At 38.5% G+C, this 12,542-nt stretch overlaps 2 long non-coding RNA genes across 2 annotated transcripts in view; one reads left to right on the top strand and one right to left on the bottom strand.

Moving 5' to 3' along the window:
• Nucleotides 1–12,542, bottom strand: part of LOC310715004 — a 90,947-nt gene that overhangs the window by 25,018 nt on the left and 53,387 nt on the right. The gene's annotated exons all lie outside the window — the stretch shown is intronic.
• LOC310741904 lies at nt 157–4,032 on the top strand. The gene is made up of 3 exons (XR_014538095.1): nt 157–204; nt 936–2,992; nt 3,562–4,032. It is a non-coding gene; the product is annotated as an uncharacterized lncRNA (long non-coding RNA).

The following is a 12,542-nucleotide window of genomic DNA, read 5'->3' as shown; positions in this document are numbered from 1 at the left end:
TATCTATCTATCTATCTATCTATCTATCTATCTATCTATCTATCATCAGCTGTATTGTTATTATAATGTAATATGATAATCAGAGTTGTTATTTGTCTGGAAAACAATTTGGAACTTAACTTTTTTCTTTTATGTTTATTTTTTATTTTTTATAAAGATTGATTTCAGAAAGTGCAACACATCTATTTTGTGGATTTGGAGTGAGTATTTCTTGTGTGTGTGTGTGTGTGTGTGTGTGTGTGTGTGTGTGTGTGTGTGTGTGTGTGTGTGTGTGTGTGTGTGTGTGTGTGTGTGTGTCTGTCCGTGTGCGAGGTCTTTTAGACCTCATTAGTGAAGGACACTGAAACCATTGTGCTCACACACACACACACAAACACACACACACACACACACACAAACACACACTCACACTCACACAAAACACTTTCAGTTGTCATCTCTTGCCCAACATTCTGCATTCTGTACAGTCCTTTACCATTATAATAAATACACCTTTCTCAGACTCTCATTTAACGCCAGCATTTGTCTCCTCGTGCCTTTCCCAACTTGTTTTCCGTGCATAAACCCATCCTGGCAGCCCATTCCAGAGAATTATGAACTTGTTCGTACATGTGTCTAATAATCTAATTAGCTGAGATGATCTTTTGTCTGTTAGTAACGCTGGCGTCGTCGCGTGAAAGTAATCGAGCGTCGCTAACTGTGTTGCGTGTACATTTGCATGCAGCATGTCTTTGGGCTGCCACGAACACTGTTTAAATATGGAGTTTCTGTGCAGGTCCATTGAGAATTCCGTGTAACTCATCTGATCCCCTTTCTTCCCTGTCAGGTTTAATCACACATCTGCATTTTTAAAGTTTAATGGCGTAGGTGGGAGCAGGGCAAATACATATTGACGATGCTTTCTCTCATCTCTCCTCTGTTTCTGATGTGACCAGTATCAGGGGGAATGGAGGCAGAAGGGAGTGTGCAATGGGAGAGAGGACAGAGAAGACCCAGGAAGATCTCGACCCAAATAATGAGCATAGAAACAGGAGCGACTTTGGATCTTTGGGGATTCAACAGACACGTAGAGCTGAAGCGAGTGTGTGTTGTTTTTGTGTGTGTGTTTTGCAGTCGGAGTTAAATGGTGTGTCACTTTCACTTTGTGGGTCAGTCAGTCAGTTCCATTAGACAAACACACACAAACCCACATGTACAAACACACACGTACATGCTCCCTGTCTCACTCATACACTCTCACACACACACACACACACACACACACACACACACACACACTCTCTCACACACACACAGTACAGTTGTGGCCTCCATGGATGCATAATCATTGCCAGGAGTCACAGGCAATATAGTGAGAATTGGATCTTTAGTGCCTGTTAAAATATTACTGAGCTGATTAATATTGAAATATGCACGTCTCTAAGCTGTCTATCCCTCATTTTCTTCTCCACCTTCCATCTTTTTCTCTTCCCGTCCCCTCTTTTATCTTTTTTCAGGTTCTCCTTTGGCACTTCGGCTAGTTAGTTGCGGAATAATTTTGAAGCATGATTTTAAAAGTGCCTGCTCATTTTTTCGGTCCCCACCGATTTGAATTGTTACGCCGATCCGTCTCCTATATTTTGAAGCGGAAGACATTAATATAGCACCAGGTCACAGTCATCCCAAACGAAACCAACTATCCGGTGATGTGTGACCTGAACAGCCCATTAGTCACTGTACACTCTTATTCATGCCATGCATAGCTGTATGTCGCGAACTGATTTTTACACTAGTAATTAATGTTTCACGGAGCTGTTTATAAAAGCCAGAGGCACCTTAGGAGGTAAAGGGCATGGGGGAGCATGGATCATTACAGAGTTATGGTATTTAAATTAGCCTCCCATTTTTGTCATCACCTATCCTTATGCATATATGGATATGTGTGTGTGTGTGTGTGTGTGTGTGTGTGTGTGTGTGTGTGTGTGTGTGTGTGTGTGTGTGAGAGAGAGAGAGAGAGAGAGAGAGAGAGAGAGAGAGAGAGAGAGAGAGAGAGAGAGAGAGACAGGGACACACAAGACCGCTGCAGGACAGTGATAGCTGTCAAAGACAGCATTCCACCAAGGTGGTCTCAATGTTGTGAATTCAGCTCAGGCCAGTGTGAGGGCTGTGGTTTACAGATGTTTTTAACACAATTTATTTATACTGATCAGGCATAATATTAGAACCAACTGCTTATTATTGTATTGGTCCCCCTTTTCAGCTAATTTGATCTACAGGAGCTCATCAGTTGGGTCCGGACCACACGGATCAGCCTTCGTTCTCCATGTGCATTAATGAGCCACGACCTTTACCCTGTCGCAGGTTCACCACTGTTCCATCCTTGGACCACTTTTGATAGACCTCAGAAGAGTTTTGGAGATTCTCTGACTCATTCGTCTAGACGTCACAATTTGTCAAAGTCGCTCAAATCCTGGCGCTCGCCCATTTTTCCCGTTTCTAACATCAACTTTAGGGACAAAAGGTTCACAATGTTCACACACATATACCCCACTCACTAGCAGGTGCCATGATAAAGAGATAATCAGAGTTATACAATCACCAATCATAATTTTATATGGTCATAATGTTATTCCTGATCGGTGTATATAAGACAAACACACGTTATTCATAGACCCCTCACATACATATCCACTGAAACTACGAAAATCTGTTCTAAATCGGTCAGGTTTGTCCTCAAATCCAGTAGTTCATTTCACCCAACCAGAACACACACATTCTCTACACTATCATATCAATTGTGGCTTATGATTGCTTTCTTTGATTTATAGCATTGCTGTCAGCTTATTATAAGCTAATTGGCTGTAATTATTCTTAGAATCTCCAAATCTATACTGGGCTCATAGATTTAATGGAACAAGACCAGAGGTGTGTGTAATGCATGCCTGTATTGCTGTCGGTAGTCTGGGATGCTCTAATTATAAGGATATGAAGGAAGATGTAAACAAATAAGGAGGTAAATACTTAATGGAGCTCCATCATCATCCTCTGTTATACTTATAAAGTGGATGATTGAAGTCAGTAGTTACTTTACTGAATCTGATTGGTTGTAATGTGTTCATCATGTGCTCACAACACATTTTCCTACGCAGTTATCCATACCTGTTTCATACCACTGACCACTGGTAGCTATGGTAACAGCAACAGTTGCTCAGCCACTACTGTCATCCAGCTGCTAGTGCTATCTTAACGAACACCAGAAATAGAACATATTTAACATTTTTACTTGCACTACCAGGCTTGCATTATGATAAAAATAAAAAAAACCTATAGAAATATGCAAAAATATTTGTAGATATATAAAAATAGATTTAAAGCAAACATTTTTTTTCATGTAATTGTTAATACAGGCAATTTCCGACAAAGAGTCGTTCAACCATTAGTGACTTTTTTGCCATGTATGCCAAAAATACAATGGAATTCATATAACATCACAATATCTAGAGATCAGCAGTGCATTGGTGCAAAAACAATAATTGCGTCCTAATACATATGTGAACACACGTTTCTTTTTACTTTTTCAAGTCTGGACAACAGTGACATCACAGCAGGGAGGATCTACTTGACGTGATTTGATGCTGTAACACACTGCTTGTGTACTCTGCTTTTTAAAAGGTACATAATACATACATCTCTTTCATATGCATTTATACTTTATACTATAATTAAGCCACGGGGCATAATTATCACACACTTGTATTATTCTTATGAACACAATGCAATAAATACTGTCATTCGTCAACAATGAAACGATTTAAAGCAACAACGTTGTTAAAACAGCCCAAGCTGTAATGAACCTGCACGGAGGAAGATGCAAGTGCATTTCGCCTCCACAAACAAAGAGGGGAGAATGGACAGCTAGGGAACATTACTTCAAGAATCACAGTTGGATATCTGCAGAAGATAGAGGCATGAAGTTTCCATAGGATTGTTACAGAAAAGACAGAATACTGTTAAATGTAGTTTATTCTAAGAGGTTGAATTTTTTTTCCAAAGGCCCCTGGAAACGTGTTAGGATACATTACATCATGACGTTGCATCATCCGTTAGTTATCAGGAGTTTTTAAATGAAAAATTGTCTCTCTTATTCTCTGTGTCCGCTAAGAAGCTATCCTGTAAATCTTCCTGTAAAACAATGCTCTTATATATCATATGTACAAAAATGTTCAATGATCATTAGATAATAGCTGTACATTGAGCTAAAGAGGAAAGCCAACAAGTTAGAATGTAGGTCCATGGACGTTATTAGAATGTAGGTGCATAAGTGTTGTGGAGAAGTTCTGTATTAAGGATTCCATGCACCATGGCAGTGATCACGACATCACCACATTATCAGAGAATAATAGACTTTTAATTTATTGCATTAATGAACCCTCATCCTAAACACCTACCTTCTTCTGGTTTAGTTCTCATTTAAACGACCATTTCTGCTCCAAATACTCACTGTTTGACTGAATGTTGGAACTGAATCAAGCACAAATCTGGAGTTAATGACCACTGCTACATAGCAGTGTTTACCTGATGCAGACCTAGGGCACTACTTAAAGTTTTAGTGTTTTCCCCACTTTGAGACACATGATTCGCCTCATCTAATTACAAATCCTTTAATGAGTCAAATTGAGTGGGTTAGAACTGGGAACACACTCAACTGGACTGTCTGGGATTGACAAAGGGATTGACAAAGTCAAGTCTCAAAGGACAGAGAGAGAAAAAAAATACAGAAAAGCAACATTTTGTGTTTTTAGGAGAAAAGAATAGCAAATCCATTTAAAAATAAAGATGGCAGGAAAAATAGGAATGAACTGGGAGTTTACAAAATTGCAGGTTAGATAACAAGGAACTTAAATGTGGTTGAAAAAAATCTTGCAGGCTTATCTCAGTTAAAAGATTCCGATTTAATTCAGTTGAATTTCTACCCTGCACATTCATTAACCACTTGCACACAGCACACTTTCTCCCAAAATGTACTTTCTGAAAAATAATGTCAAAAAATTTCCATCTCGGCGAGTATTCATGTAAATTACATAAATATCAATAATTGGGAGTGGTTAAGATCAGTTGTTAGGGTGCTGGGCTATTGATCGGAAGGTTGGGGGTTTAAGCGATGGTATCGCCAAGCTGCCACTCTTGGGCCCTTGAGCAAGGCCCTTAACCCTCTGTGCTCCAGCGGTGCTGTATCATGGCTGATTCTGCGCTCTGAAAATAATTTCACTGTGCTGTAAAGTAAATGTTACAAATAAAGGCTATTCTAAATTTATGTATAAAACTTCCTTGTGCTGTGTGTAAGCTATTGCGCAATAAAATTATACTAACAATTAAATAAAAAAATTCAAGTCAAAAAGTAAAAAAAAAAAAAAAAATTTTTTATCTGTATTAGTTTGCATGCATGCCAGTTTATGACCAAACAAAATGTTTATATTTATGTTTGTATATGATACAGTTTTTTTTTTTTATCATATATAAATTTATAATTAACTCAAAAATTCCCATAAATTCAAATTAATACCTGGTATATTTCCAACTTGAAATTTTTCCAGAATTTTTTTAATAAAGTTCCCGTGGAAAGTTTCTGGAAAGTTTCTGCCCGTTTGCAAACAAAATTCAGAGCAATAAACTGTTTTTGGTTCAATAAAGTACCTCATTTTCATCTATTTTCTAATAGCAAAAAAAAAATGTTGTAATGTCTGTAATTTTCCTTTTAGTTTTCAGTGCTACAAACAAAAATGGGTTTTTCTTTTTTACATTTTAACAATAGAAGACATGATTTCTCTATGGTTTAAAGTTTCTTTTCTGGCACTTTTATTTTTGAATGTCACACATTAGAATGTGGTATGATCTGTGCAGTTTGGAGAGGAAAAACGGTATTTGTAATGCTAGAAGTTACAACTGTAAGATTTCTCTGTAAAAGAAAAAAAAAGAAAAAAAAAGATAAAAACTTTGAAAGTGTCAGGTCCATGATGACAGATCTAGACTTACATTCTTGTGCACATGCTTCCTATTATTTTAACTGCGTAATTCATAGCACTGATTGAATAATGTTCTTCAAGAAAGAAAATGCAAGGAGAGAAATAGTCACATTCTCACAAAACGGAAATAAGGCAAGTTTTATGGATGGCATTGGTTTTAATACCTTTATGATCCTGCGTCAGGTTGGAAAGTTGAGTTGATTTTTAACGTCATGTCCACTTTATGGGTAAAACATCCATAAGTAGATGCAAGTTGGTGTTAGGTCACGGAAATGTATGCATATAGGATGATGTATCAATTTCTCAGTAAGGAAGGGTGGATCCTGGAATGTGATTACACAAAACGAGAGAGAGAGAGAGAGAGAGAGAGAGAGAGAGAGAGAGAGAGAGAGAGAGAGAGAGAGAGAGAGAGAAAGAGAGTGAATGGGTTGGAAGGTGGGAGGTGGTGTAAAGGGGGTGTGGGGGTGATGGGTGGGGAGGTGCTGCTGTGCTGTTTCATTAGGCTCTGATTATGGCGCCTGATGCAGAGTGACAGTGTGCAGATTGAGTTGCACAGCCACTCTAATTCTCTCTATTAATAAGCATCGTTCCACACTGCTGTCCCGGACCACATTTATTAATCACAATTTGTCAGCTGTCTTGCTCGTGTTTCTCGCCCTCCCTAACTCCTTGTCTCCCTCCCTCTCGCCGTCCACTTATCCCTTGCTTTCCGCCTCTCAAGCTGAGAGATATGGTCAAGCATACTGAGAGCATGCAGCCCCACTACTCCTCCTCTTTAAGTCCACATTCATTTTCTGTGAGGGTTTAGGGATTAAACAAAAGCTTTTCACTCAAATGTGAACGGCATATTTATTTGCGCCAGTGTTCGTGCTAAGTGGTAGTGACGTTTATCTGGAACACGGAACGATCATAAAGATATGCTAATATTTTGCATCGTGCAAAATTCTGGGGGGGATTTAAAATGATGGCTAAATTTAATTGCTTTTTTTTTTTGTATTTTTTTTTTTTTGTTTGTTTGTTTGGTTTATTTTTACAAATATAAAATCTAGGGGCTGGTATTAGATTTTTTGGACAAAAACATCTTAGATTTTAAACTGATGTGTCAGCTGTAATAGGCTGATTATTCTCAGGATAATAACATGATCCTTAATATAAATTGACCATTTTATCCAAATACAATAATTATATTAACAGACATATTTTATTGTTGAACGCCGATTTTGATACCTGTTCTGGAATTTTGAAGATTAATTATAATAATCATCTAAAGTGATAAAACGCAATGACAACAATTAAGAACAGCTTTACAAGTCAGGCGTTTTTAAAACAAAAGGATAATAAGAGGATTCTCCAGATGCTGTAAACATCCCGAGAGTTACTGTGTAGAATAACCCAGACATTTTTTTTCACATTTCTGCCTTTGTAATTGGTTGTAGTGGATTCAATTTAGAAACTAAAACAGTGGCATTTAATTAATTTGTACACTAAAACATATTTAATGGGTAAATCCACTCAGCAACATAACACAGAAAAATATATTATTGCAATGCAGCATAAAGATATTTTTGCTAATTAGCGGGAAAAATCTTAGCACTGTGTAGGTCACACATTATAATCCACCAGAATGGAAATATGTTTTATACCTGAGTGGTAAACAAAATTCTTCCAACAAATATTATTTTTTGTGTTTTGATGATTTGGTGGAAAGTGCTGTCCAAAGTCACTCTCATATAGGTGTTATCTGGTTTAAACCTCGATCACAATGAAGGCCATAGGATATTTTACTTTCTTTCGGCTTCTCCCGTTAGGGGTCGCCACAGCGGATCATCCATATTCATGATCCGCATGTTCGATTTGGCACATGCTTTTACGCTGGATACCCTTCCTAACGCAACCCTTACTATTTATCCGTGCTTGGGACAGGCACTAAGAGTGCACTGGCTTGTGCAACCATAATGGCTGGGTTGAAGACCATAGGATATAATTAACCTAATATCTATCTTCATGTGGGCACTTCGGCTGTGTGGGCCATCCTGGAGGAGTCAATGCTCATTAGGACGTGTTTCATCGTAGGATATCGGTGATTAAATTCAAACTGTGTACTGATTGTATGATGATTACGTCTAAGTGGAGACAAACCATGCCAGCGAAATACCCAGTTATTTTCTTTAAACTGGGAAATAACTTTTTCTTTTGTCTGTAGGTTGAAAAGTCTTCATAATAATATTATAAAGATACATTTGCTTATATTAAAGTTTTTTTACTTAGATTTGTTTTGTGGCATATATCATAAGTTGTATTATATTTTCCAAGGAAAAGAAGCAGCATTCAACCTTTTACTTGTTTGTAATATAGAAATATAATAGATTAAAAATGGCAAATTAATCCTGCAGTGTGTTTTTCCATTTTTAATATTAGTATTGGGCTAATCTGAATCAGTAGCAATGATCCATAAACAAATCAGGTTACAGTCCCCTCAATGGTGATTGTCCAGTATAACACGTCTCCTTTTCATTGTTTAACTGCGAGTTTGTTTTGAATTTGGCAAGAAGTAGATTGGAGATTATTTATATATTTATATCTTCTTACTGAACGTAACATAAATTTTGGCTTTATTGTCTCTGAGCTTAGAGAATATTTTAATTGCACTCTAAATTGGGACAATTTAAAAGTAATGAAACCATACATTGACAAAAATCCATTGGAATTTGATATGGATTTGGAATTATCATGCACCCCAGAAGCATGAGTGCGCGTATGCCTTGAGAGTTCATTGGGATTTTTTTTAACATCTACTGATATCTTGTTTATTTGTTTCTAATGTATATTGCACATTTATTTGTGTTGTCTAATTATTGCAGTTTATGTGTCCCTGATACGTGCTGCATCTCTCCTGGAAAGGTTCTCATCAGCAGGTTGCCGGTGAAAGGGTTGGAAGGTGAGGGCCACACACCTGTGCCTGGCCCTCCTTTCCTTACCTAAACCCCCTCCTCCGAGGCCCTGCACTGTTTTCCTTAAGCTGTCCTGCTGTTTGGGGGAAAACAAAGCCCATTTTCATGTGCAAATGTCAGTCAGTCAGCTCCAAGCAATCACAGCCGCAGCTTCTCCAGAGGCCCAGTGCGAGATAGCCGCTGAATTATTTAACAGCTCAGTGTCACTGGGCTCTGGGGTCACAACCTTCTAAAGTGATGACAGAAAGTGTTCCCCAGCTCCCTCCCATTCGCTCCCATTACCACTTATTTACCGCTCCCTATTCAGGGCAGACGAAGTGGAAGCTCTCGCAGGGGATGGAAATCAGTCTTGCAGTCCAAACAGTGTCATAACACACACAAAAACAGCACAACAACATTTACCCACGCTCACTCGTTGGAGAATAATGCAGGGCTGTACACACTCTTACAGAGATTCATAGACACAATTGATACAGTAAGCAGAAAGGAGGTACAAACACTGCATGCTGCGACAAACTAGGACATACAAAGAGGGGGACAAGACAGCATATCAAATCCACCAACTTGTAGTGACTCATATACAGTATACCATCCCACTACCCAGTGTTAGGCCAATGTGCACAGTGAGAAGTTATTACTAACATTGTGTATATAATTTGTCAGTTTTAAGATGGAACTCGAAAGTCAAGCAGTTGTCATTTCTGGCTGTAATAGTTTTTGCACATTTTTGACCAACAAATTTCACCAAAAGTTTCACAATGCACTTTTGGACAAAGTAATTGCCTTTTCAAACAATATGGAATGTTATGGTAAAAAATTCACTCCAGGAAAAGTAAACGTGCTCTCTTTAAAATTTCACTTGAGTAAAGTACAAAAGTATTTGCTTTCAAATGTACTTAAGTATCCAAATCACTATGATTTATTATGGCTATAATTTATTACGGCCGATTATAATTTTTGTCACAAGACTTTTGCTTAATCAGCTTTATGTGATATGACTGGGTTCCCTGGTGGTCTAGTGGTTAGGATGCGGCGCTCTCATCGATTCCCGGTCAGGGAACCAACCCCAGCCATTAGGGTTGGAAAAGCTAGTGCACTCTAGTGCCGGTCCCAAGCCCGGATAAATGGGGAGGGTTACATTAGGAAGGGCATCCAGCGTAAAAACATGTGCCAAATCAAACATGCGGATCGTGAATACGGATGAGCCGCTGTGGTGACCCCTAATGGGAGAAGCTGAAAGAAAGTATATGTGATAAGACTCTAATGTTACTCTCAGCACACCGATCTACTAATAGAATTATATTAATGAGTCAAACACTGTTTGATATCGATTAAAATGATCATGAGCCCAAAACCTCCTTCCCAACTAATTCAGAAAAATCCTGCAAATAAGGCAGATGTTGTAGCAAATTCGAGTCAGGAGTTTCTTCCATCATTTATTCTTCTCGAAATGTTCTGCTTGCTGTTGAACTGACGCCGAATTGTATGTTGGTGATAAGTAGATACAACAAGCGCCGATCAAAACAAGTTCACACCAGAGCGTGCGCTCGACCCTGATTGGTGGCTGGCTGCGTGATTGTCCAGTTACATTTTTATCCGCTCCAAAGTAAAAAGTAACGACTGATTTCGCAAAATGTAGTTAAGATACAAAGATATTTGACTTTAAAATGTAGTAAAGTTGAAGTAAATGTCTCCCCACATTAAAAAACATGTTACAAAAGCTACAAAAAATTTTTTTTATTTAAAATATTATTTAAAAAAAATAATTGAAATTGTTTACGGTCAAATGAATGGATTGCCTTGAACTCATATGTAGCAGTGGAACTACCAGAGGGATTTATTCCAGACGAGAATAAATAGTACTTGAACAAAGTCGATAAAATAGACTGATCCTTATGTACTCCCTCCTGAACTGCTGATTCCATTTAAACTAAATACTCCTGATTTGGGTTTCCTGATATCTCATACACACAATTCTGGAGTGTCTCAATAGTCAGGATTTGTTTATGCTCATCAGCGACGAGAGATTCGAGCAGTAGTACAGCTGCAAAGCCCAGCAGGAAAAGAATGTAGCGTTAGCTCTTCTGCCCGAACAAAAACGGGCAAAAGATTCGGTTGATCAGTTCCATTGAGGAAGAGGAAGTAGAATGTAGAATGTTCTTGCTAAACAGGGCCAGGAAACAATTAATTATCACCACCTTCTGTTCAAAATACAAACCTAGCATCTTAAAACAGCAAGTGGCATCACTAAATTTGAATGATTTGTGTCTGTTGATTAAATTTAGGCAAACAATTTGCTCAGCTGCATGGTTTTCTAAAAAGGTCTAAAGCCAAAAACATCAAGTTTGGACTGATCTGTCCAGTAACTGACTTTGTTCCATAAACGCTTGCTGTAGAGCTTTCAGCCTCACTAGTATTGCTTTATTATTAAATCCTCCGTAATGTGTTTGCAGACTAATTTAGTACTTAGTAACTTATAGAAAACAATTTATGAATGCTGTCTCGAGCGATGTGTGGCATAAGGAAATAACTAACCCTTGAGGTGAGTTTGAGATACACTATATGGACAAAAGTATTGTGACACCTGACCTTTCCTGCCATATGTGGTTTTTCTCCAAACTGTTACCACAAAGCTGGAAGCACACAATTGTACAGGACAACTTTGGATACGGTATAATACAATTTTGCGTTCACTTCAACTTGGAGACCCGAACCTGTCCCAGCATGGCATTGCCCCTGTGCACAAAATGAGCTCCATGAAGATCTGCTTTAAATGGTTTGAAGAGGAAGATCTGAAATGGCCTGCTGTAGAGTTCTGATCTCATCCCTACTGAACACCTTTGGGAGGAATTGGAACGCTCGGTGCACCCCAGGACTCCTCACATCACCTACATCAGTTAAGGAAAAACTTCCTTAGATGTTTTGGGGAAGAAACCTTGAAAGGAACCAGACTCAAAAGGGGAACCCATCCTCATTAAACAATACAGAACACTGGAGCGTGAGAACTAACATGAGCACTGGAATGTAAGATTATGAGTAATGTACAGTCCTACAGTCGTATACAGTCATTTGAGGTTATGAAACCAGGAGCTACTGAGCAACTCATAAAATAGCTCAACATTTGCAATCATCATAAATCAAACACCAGTTTCTCCATGCCAGAGGCTTTAAACACTCAAAGAGGTCCAATGTCCAAACTCCACATGAAGTGTGATCAAAATGGCTTTGGTACTTCTTTAGATGGTTCGGGTTGTTTGGTCCGCATCTACTTCTTTGAAGGTCCCTAACCCCAGTCTTCATGAGGTGGGACGTGAGATGGAGGAACCTCAGGATGCCTCGGGATGGGTAAAAATTCTGGGTAATTGGGTAATTCTGCACTTAGCTTATAGCATATAGCCTAATGTATTGTTTAGCTTTGATTTCAGCTACTCGGACACTGTTGTTTCTGATTATAAACCCGTCACTGTGTCTGTTTATAGCGTTAGTTTCAATCCTGTTCTTTGCCTCAGTCTTTGTCTCTGATCCTCTTTTTGTTCTTGACCCTTTATTTGCCCCAGATATCTCCTGTCTCAGCCTCTATTTCTTAAAT

Source organism: Silurus aristotelis (assembly GCF_946808225.1).
Source record: "Silurus aristotelis genome assembly, chromosome: 19".
In the NCBI taxonomy this organism is placed as follows: Eukaryota; Metazoa; Chordata; class Actinopteri; order Siluriformes; family Siluridae; genus Silurus; species Silurus aristotelis.
The sequence above is the reverse complement of the archived record's forward strand: the minus strand, read 5'-3'. Positions and strand labels throughout refer to the sequence as shown.